Source organism: Sinocyclocheilus grahami, unplaced genomic scaffold, assembly GCF_001515645.1.
Source record: "Sinocyclocheilus grahami isolate Dianchi unplaced genomic scaffold, SAMN03320097.WGS_v1.1 scaffold2113.1, whole genome shotgun sequence".
NCBI classification, from domain to species: Eukaryota; Metazoa; Chordata; class Actinopteri; order Cypriniformes; family Cyprinidae; genus Sinocyclocheilus; species Sinocyclocheilus grahami.
Window position 1 is genome coordinate 37,594 of NW_015507292.1, and position 5,682 is coordinate 43,275.

A 5,682-nucleotide genomic window follows, 5' to 3' on the forward strand; every position below is an offset into this window, starting at 1 on the left:
TATATTTTGATAACACCATTGCTTTGAATATAGTAAAGCACAAACACCGCATTATATGAAAACCCCATCTTTTTTGACGTTTAATGCTAAGTTAATGCAATGTGTCATTATATAAATGTACATAATAAAATAAAATAAATAAACTTTTCTCTCAATAATGAAATTCGTACTCGCGCGCACAGCCCGACTCCCCTTCGATGACATCCCCAGCAGTGCGTTTTCCTCAGGTACATTACTGTTTACTTAACCAGTTTAGTTCAATTACTCTTTACAAGTACAGGCCGACAATACAAGTAAATGACATTTAAAACTATGAAGAAAGAAAGTAATACCATTTAATTATAATCAGTTATTATAATAACAAACAGTCTGAGGGAATAGTTCGGTTTTTCTTAAGGAATTAACAACTAAAATAAAAAGCGGCCGTTTTCATTCGTGAAACCCATTAAATTGTAATAAAAATGTGACTGTCTTTTGTGTGGTACATTTACCGGAGAAGACACACAGACAGCGACTTTCCGTCACAGCAGCGCCGCTAAACACCGCTAAACACCGCTACATCGCTGTGAGGTCACTGCTAATGGAGCCAATCCGCTCCGTTTGAGAGACGCTCTTTCGTTTCAGAGTCATCTGTCATGCTAACGTTACTTAAAAAGAGACCACTTATTCTTAATATCTTCATTATTCATATTTGTACAGAAAGTAGTGCGTTAACGGTCACAGGTTTGACTGCGAGCGCGTGAGCTCCCTCTCTCTCATGGCGCGTGCACCTAGAGAGACAAGAGACTCTTTGCACCTGGAGGAAATCGGTCATCCCTCATTTAGTAACACTTATAATAGAACATATTATTATTAATAATAAGGTTATTCTCAAGGATAAAAATGCATCTTACTGTGGTTTATTTGTTAGTGGGCTGTCTCATCAAATACATGGCTCTGCATTCTTCTCATCTTGCATTATCAGATGATATTATACACATTCATCAGAGCCTTTATAAACTAATTCTTGATATCAACAATGACATAATCACTCAAAGAAATCAAATTCTTGATATCAAAAATTAAATTTCCACTAGTAAAAAAATAGTACTTTACAAATCCAAGCTTTTCTGAAGATCCAGGGGCTATACACGGGCAAGCTGGTGCTGAAAGGAATCCTTGACGATGACCTGTATCAACATTTTCTGGCTTTCAGTGTGGCCATGTGCTTGCTAGTGTCACCAACACTAGTCCAGAGGCATTCGGAGTATGCAGGAAACCTGCTGCACTACTTTGTCTGTAGAGGACGAGAGCTTTATGGTGAGGAGTTTATAGTGTACAACATCCACTCTATGCTCCACATCACTGATGACGCTGTGCAATTTAATGGGCTTGACAACTGCAGCGCATTCAAATTCGAATCATACCTGCATACCATGAAGAGGATGGTGAGAAGTGGAAAACACCCTTTGAGACAGGTCTCCAAGAGAATAGAGGAAAGGCAGTCATCTCCTCAAAAACTGTAAGTGCCAAGGACAAAGCATTCTTGCTGCATGAGAACGGCTGTGAGATCACAGATGAAATGGAGAAAGATGGAAAAGTCCTTTGCAGGGTTTATCATAATCCTCTACCAATGTTCATCGAGCCATGCCACTCCCATTCATGGTCGTCTTGTTGTGGGCTTATTTTTCTGCCGGAGATCCTGGATATCTTGTTCAGATAGATGGCATAATGGATTCGACACAGTAACGTTCATGGTCGTCTTGCATCAACAGTGAATTTTATACATATACAGTTGTGCTCAAAATTATTCATACCCTTCGTAAATATGATCAAAGAAGGCTGTGAAAATAAATCTGCATTGTTTATCCACTTGATCTTTCAAAAATTAAAAAAAAAATCTAACCTTTAATTAAAAAAAAAAAACAGTTTTTTCTTCTTAAAGAAAATCACATTATGAAAAAAATATTTTTCTCTAATACAGTAAGAGGACGTATGTCTATATCGCCCTAATGCACGGTGAGGGGGAGAGTTTGAGTGGCCAAAGACTCCAAGGATCACAGCTGGAGAACTGCAGAAAATAGTTGAGTCTTGGAGTCAGAAAGCATAAGAAAAAAAAAACAGAAAAAAGAAAAAAAGAAACACTAAAAAAATAAAAAAAGAACATCCAAAAACACACTCCAGCATATTTATTTGCTAGACACGACTGGAACTTTAAACGGGACTGGGTTCATGGGTTCAATGAAGCAAAAAAAATTAAGCTTTTAATTTTAAAATAAAAATTTATCAGCAAACACTCAAGATGGGTTTGGTGCACACCAGGTTCAGCCCGAACATCACAAAGACAGCACACCACTGGCCCAGCTTTCCATTGATATGGTCAAGAGCTTCCCGGTTGATTATATGCATCAATCATGCCTGGGGGTGATGAAAAAGCTGCTGCTTAGTTGGACCAGTGGAGCGAGAGGAGTGAGGCTCTCCAGCACTCAAAAACTAGAAATAAGCACTAGGCTTCTTCAACTCAGAAATGAAATACCATCTATCTTTTCTCGCACACCTCGAAGCCTGGTTGAGCTGGAGAGGTGGAAGGCTACAGAATTTCGACAATTCATGCTATACACGGGCAAGCTGGTGCTGAAAGGAATCCTTGACGATGACCTGTATCAACATTTTCTGTCTTTCAGTGTGGCCATGTGCTTGCTAGTGTCACCAACACTAGTCCAGAGGCATTCGGGGTATGCAGGAAACCTGCTGCACTACTTTGTCTGTAGAGGACGAGAGCTTTATGGTGAGGAGTTTATAGTGTACAACATCCACTCTATGCTCCACATCACTGATGACGCTGTGCAATTTAATGGGCTTGACAACTGCAGCGCATTCAAATTCGAATCATACCTGCATACCATGAAGAGGATGGTGAGAAGTGGAAAACACCCTTTGAGACAGGTCTCCAAGAGAATAGAGGAAAGGCAGTCATCTCCTCAAAAACTGTAAGTGCCAAGGACAAAGCATTCTTGCTGCATGAGAACGGCTGTGAGATCACAGATGAAATGGAGAAAGATTGAAAAGTCCTTTGCAGGGTTTATCATAATCCTCTACCAATGTTCATAGAGCCATGCCACTCATTTCTTGTAGGAGTATACAATTACAACAAAAAACAAACATCAATGAGATGGATCCCCAGAGAACAAGTGGAGAAGAGAGCAATCAGAATCAATCATGGGGACACAGTAACGTTCATGGTCGTCTTGCATCAACAGTGAATTTTTGACATTGATAATGTGAGATTTATATATAGATACATATACAGTTGTGCTCAAAATTATTCATACCCTTCGTAAATATGATCAAAGAAGGCTGTGAAAATAAATCTGCATTGTTTATCCACTTGATCTTTCAAAAATTAAAAAAAAAATCTAACCTTTAATTAAAAAAAAAAAACAGTTTTTTCTTCTTAAAGAAAATCACATTATGAAAAAAATATTTTTCTCTAATACAGTAAGAGGACGTATGTCTATATCGCCCTAATGCACGGTGAGGGGGAGAGTTTGAGTGGCCAAAGACTCCAAGGATCACAGCTGGAGAACTGCAGAAAATAGTTGAGTCTTGGAGTCAGAAAGCATAAGAAAAAAAAAACAGAAAAAAGAAAAAAAGAAACACTAAAAAAAGAAAACGCTCACATCCAAAAACACACTCCAGCATATTTATTTGCTAGACACGACTGGAACTTTAAACGGGACTGGGTTCAATGGTCAGATGAAGCAAAAAAAATTAAGCTTTTAATTTTAAAATTTATCAGCAAACACTCAAGATGGGTTTGGTGCACACCGGGATAAAAAAGTTCCCCATGTGTACAATGAAATATACTGCTGGATCTTTAATGTTGTGGGCCTATTTTTCTGCCGGAGATCCTGGATATCTTGTTCAGATAGATGGCATAATGGATTCTATAAAATACCAAATGGATAAAAACATTTTTTAAAACTGACTGTCCATGCTAGTTTAAGCATGAGCGGTAGGCTACTACACGAGCAGAAGCACATGCATAGTGCGGAATATTGAGTGGCCGAGAATTTCTCTTTCGGCCGAAAATTCGGTGCATCCCTACCTAGGATGGCTAAAGAGCAAGTATATCATGGGATAATTTTCATTTTAGGTGAATTATCCCCTTAAATCTCATTTGTTTAATTAGTTATGTTCTTCTTAAGCTACATAAAATGCAGGCTTCCCAGAAAACAAAAGTTCAATGTATCATTTTGCCTTCTTGCTCTACAATGAATGTTTTCAATTTTTTTGCAAAGATTGTGTAGGAGTCATTCACTGTGAAAGGATGGATCTCAATTATACTGTGACTATTGGAAAGGGTTCAAACTTGCAGAAGATGCTGGAACACAGCGTCTCCCTGACATGCTGCTTCAACACTAACTGCGGTTACTGAAACCACGCCTTCTTTCTTTGCGTGAACATTTGGGCCGCATTATGCAAATATTTCCACATAGTGAGGTAGAAATGTGGGGGCGTGTTAGAACGAGCCATTTTAGGGGGGCATGGCAAAGTCTTAACTTTGATAAAGAATATCTCTTTGGTTTTGAGACTTTAGTCTTTGCAACTTCAGGGATCTTATCTATGCACAATCAGCTTGGTAATAAAAAAGGTGAAAACAAAAATGCTTTTCCCTATAAATTCCCTCTTTTTTTTTTTTTTTGTGAATTATTCTGTTAATATTTAAAATAAAAAAAATAAAATAAACGCCTTTTTTCAATCCTTGATTAAAAAAAATAAAATAAAAATAAATAAATAAATAAAACACACACCTTTATTGCAGAAACACTGCATGTGCTGCTGCAGAAAGTAGACAGCCTGGCGGCCTCCCAGAGGGAAATTCTACTTCTATTGCGGAGGAACCAGAGTCGTCAAAGGGAGGACGATATCTTGGAACTCAAGACAGCTCAGTGCAAGGAGGAATTGGAGGACCTTGAGAACCACCTTAAGGACCCTGAATTTAGAAAGAAAGTGGTGGGTGCCAACTTAATTCAGAGAAAAAAAAAAAAAAAAAAAGTATCCAACATTATTATACCTTCTCTTTTTATGTCAATACCAGTATAATTTTTTAGGATTAGGCAAACTAGTATGAAATACATTTATTTTACATCTACCTCTTAAGTGTTAGTTCACCCCAAAATAAAAATTCTATCATTGACTCACCCTCAACTTGTTCAGAACCTGTATGAGTTTCTTTCTTGTGCTGAACACAAAAGACGATATTTTTAAGAATGTTGGTAACATAGTATTTTTTTTCTACTATGGAAGTCAACACAGAACAGCAACTGTTTCATTACCAACATTCTTCAAAATATCTTCCTTTATGTTCACCAGAAGAAAGAACTTCACGAAAGTTGAGGGAGAGTAAATGATATGACTTAAATTTTTGGTATCCCTTTTCCATAATTTTGTAATTTTGCAAATAGGTTTCATATAATGAAGCTGGTATAACATTTTACAGCATAATGAGTATACTATTACCTTTGGTTACTTGGTTACCTGCAAATGGCATTTTCTTCCAGACACACCATCTCAGCCTTATCGGTGGGGCCAATCCAGGAGAGTGTGTAAGGAGGGTAATGCGGGCAGTAGCCACCAACAACGTATGGAGCCACTACAGCCTGCATGGGAAGCGAAAGAAGCTGGCTCTGATTAAAACAA